The 3,695-nt window shown below is 59.3% G+C and overlaps 1 non-coding gene across 1 annotated transcript; it reads left to right on the plus strand.

The window, feature by feature from the left end:
* The first annotated feature begins 953 nt into the window (after positions 1-953).
* On the plus strand, positions 954-1,038 carry LOC128138535 (small nucleolar RNA SNORD45). The gene has a single exon (XR_008234070.1). It is a non-coding gene; the product is annotated as a small nucleolar RNA SNORD45 (small nucleolar RNA).
* Positions 1,039-3,695: the final 2,657 nt, after the last annotated feature.

Consider the following 3,695-nt stretch of genomic DNA (forward strand, 5'->3'; position numbering starts at 1 on the left):
CCTAAGTGAGGGGTTTGTACCTTAAAAAGAGGGTTGGGAGCCTACAACTGAAGTCCTTCAACCCTAGAATCAAAGCTTTGGACCCTAAAAATGAGGCTTTGGGACCTAAGCATGAGGCTTTGAGCCCTAGAAGTGGGCTTTGGACCCTCCAAATGAGGGTTTGGACACTCCAGATGCAGCTTGGACCCTAAAAATGCCTGTCTGGATCCTAAAAAAGAGGCTTTGGACCCTGAAAATGAGACTATGCAAACTAACACTGAGCCTTTGCACCCTAAAAATGAAGGTTTTGGAAACTAAAATGAGGCTTTGGAAGGCAAAGCTAAGAGTTTGGAAAGTAAAAATGAGGCTTTGGACTGTATAAATTCGGATTTAGACTCTACAAATGAGGCTTTGGTCCTTCCAGATCAGACTTTGGGGCTTAAAAATGATGCTCTGGGCCCTTAAAATGAGTCTCTGAACCTTAAAAACGGACCTTGGAGCTAATAAATTAGTTTTTGTACTCCATATATGTGGGTCTGGACCTTAAAAATGACTGTTTGCACCCCCCAAAGTAGGCTTTGGTCTTTTAAATTGATGCTTTTTGCCCTAACATTGAGGCTCGCATTATAAAAATAAGGGTCTACACTTGCGAAACTCAGGGTTGAATTTTAAAAATGATGCTTTGTAAAGCACAAAATCGGACTTGCTCACCGTAGCTATCTCCACGGCAGGTTAAATTTCTCGCCGTCTATTGTGTTTTAGTTCCCTTCTCACGCAAACGGTGGTGACGAACAGTACCCAAAAGGCTCTGGTGCTCCCAAACGGCGGCTTGATGGTCTGCGTAACCCACCTCTAGCCGCATCTCAAGGAGCGTAGGAACGGCGTTACAAGTAAATAAGGCAGCGTCCTGCTTTAGGAAGAAAGCGTGTTGGATTTGAAACCCTCGGGTAGGACAGGAGGAGCATGTCTTCTTGGGTCAGCGATGAGCGTCGGCACGTATTATCTGATCCAGAGCCGATGTCTGTCGCCGCTTTAGCTCTGGAATTACTCTGAGACCCAGGAGGCTCCATTTTCCTTAGGCTGTCACCTAAGGGAGTCGAGATAAAGACAGTTTAACAAGCGCAGGGAATAAGAAAGGAAACCAACGGACGTGACAGCAACCACCGACCACCTCTCACCAGCAGGCAGACGCCCAGCCATCTCGGTGCGACGGCTGCCTTGGGAAGACTCCCCCAGTCCCGAATTTCTTGCTGAGCGTGACACTACGTGGAACGGACCGTGGTACCTCGTCGGTCAGCTCGGGGCAGCGGTCTCTGCTGTGTCCCCTCCCAGCCAGCTCACTGGGGCAGCAGAGCGAGAAACGGAGAAGCCCTTGGTTCTGCATAAGCACCGCTCAGCAGTAGGTAAACATTGGTGCGCTGTCAACGCTCAAAACGGCACCGTGCAAGCTGCGATGACAAAACAATGACCTGTATCCCAGCACAGAAACCCTTCTGTGCCCGCTCACGATTCCTATTCCTATGAGAAACCCATGAAAAATAGGGCATTTGACTTATCGGGGAGAAATGCAAACACGCTCCCGGTCTCTGGCTGGCATCTGGCTTTACTTGCATGACCTAGAAAGTACGCACAAGTCTACGCGGTTTCTTCTGCACCTTGGGAAAGGCGTCTCTTGCCTCGATTTCCAAGGAGAAACTCCCAAAAGCGGCACCACAGAGGTATTCCTAAACCTCGCTAACTGAGAGCAGGGTAGGGTGGCTTTGGGGGGGGGGGGGGGGGGCTGTGCGGCTGGCTATGGGGCAGGCGGTGGGCTTTGGGGTGGGGGGGGGGCTGCTGGGGGGTTACTGACGCTGTCCCGTAGCGAATTACGGTGGTCGTGGGGCGACCGTTCAGCGTCCGGCCCCTCCTGGAGCGACTCCGGGCGGAGGGTACGTCAACGGTGAGCGCTGGGGGAGCTGCCCCACGGCGGGGGGGGGGACACACACAAAACAACCCCGTTCTGCCCCACGGCTCTGTGGGGTCTCTTCTTCCCGGCGCCACGGCTCGACGGGGCCCGGCTCGTTCCCCCCCCCCTCCCCCCCAGGTGGAAATGCGGAAAGCTTTGACGGATTTTGTGCAGAGGGAATTCAAAGCGCTGCGGGGCCAGGCCCGGGCCCTGCACGCCGCCTTGTAGCGCGTGGGGTGCCCCGCTCGTGGAGGAACCCGCCCCACGGTGAGACGGCCGGCCCCACGGCGAGACGGCCAGCCCCACGGTGAGACGGCCCCCACGGCCGTCCCTGCAGCCTTACGGGACCCACAGATGGGACGGACTAACCCCACGCTGCAATGGCCGTGGGGCCTGGATGGACGGACAAACGAGCTGCCCCCCTCCCCCCCCAGCTCCCCGTTCCTGTGCATGGTGCCAATAAAAATGGCTGAGCCTCGGGGATCTCCGTACCTGGGTGACAACGGGGGGGTAAAAAGGGACCTGGGGGAGGGGGAAATTGGGGTGCTGGGGGGGGGGTCCCCGAGAGGGTGGGAGGTGGAGACGAGCGTGGCCTGATCCCACATGTTTATTGAAGCAGAAGCTGGTGTGTTTTTTTGGGGGGGGGGGAGTTCCCCCACTGTGCACACCTGGGGAAACCCCCCCTGGAATGGGCAAAAGGGGGGGCTCGGACCCCCTGAAACGGGGTTCAGAGCCCCCCCGTGCCCCCCACCCCCCCGGAGTGCTGCCACAGAGCAGGGGGTCCCCAAACACAGGGTAAGGGCCGGGGGGCTGGAAACACCTTGTCCAAGTTTTGCCCCCACTCCCTGAACTGGGATGGGGGGGAGGGAAGGCGTGGCCCGGTGGGTGTGGCCAGGCTTGGCCGAGTCATCACTCCTCCTTCTTGTCCCAGGGGCCATCATGGGCTGCTGGGGAGGGGGGGGGGCAGGCAGAGCGGGTGTTAAGGGGTAAGAAAGGGGGTTGGGGGGGGGTTGAAAGGGGGTTGGGGGGGGGGGTCGTAGGGGGTTTGGGGTGCCCCCCCCCCTCCCTACCTGCAGGCGCGCGTGCTGGTCCAGAAGCCGGTCGTACTCCCGCGTCAGCCCCTCGGCCTGGCGCCGCATGGCCTGCACCTCGTTCTCCGCCTTCTCCAGAGCTGTTGGGGGGGGTTGTCTGTGTCAGGGTCACCCCCAAATAAACCAGCAGTGCCCCCCACACACACCGTAACGCCCCCCCACAACATAATGCCCCCCCGCAGCTCTGCCCGTACTGCGTTTGCTGGCCGCCAGCTCCTCCTTCAGCTTCTCCACCTTGGCCTTGAGGGTCTCGTTCTTGTCGTGGGAGGGGGACGACGGGCCGCCCCCGTCACCCCCTGCCTCCTGCAGCTGCTGGCGGGGGGGGGGCACGTCAGGGCCCGAGGCGCCTGGATGCCTCCTTCGCCCCCCCCCCCCGCCTCCCGCCATACCTTCTGCAAGGCATCGTTATCCTCCGTGTAACGGCGGGCGGCTTGGCTGGCGCCTTCCGCCTGTTTCCAGAACGTTTCGCTGGAAGCGCCCAGCACGGCCTGCTGCGAGATGAGGGTGACCAGGCGGCGCAGGAGGCTGCGGGAGGCAGGGTAAGCCGGGCTCTGCGGCACCCCCAGACTCCCCCCCCAGATTTGCCCCCCCCCCCCCCAAACTCACAAGGAGAGCAGGAGGGCAAAACCGGCCAGGTAGAGGTTGTGCTGGGCTCGGAAAAGCTTCATGTGGAAATGCTC

This window comes from Harpia harpyja, unplaced genomic scaffold, assembly GCF_026419915.1.
Source record: "Harpia harpyja isolate bHarHar1 unplaced genomic scaffold, bHarHar1 primary haplotype scaffold_54, whole genome shotgun sequence".
Classification (NCBI taxonomy): Eukaryota; Metazoa; Chordata; class Aves; order Accipitriformes; family Accipitridae; genus Harpia; species Harpia harpyja.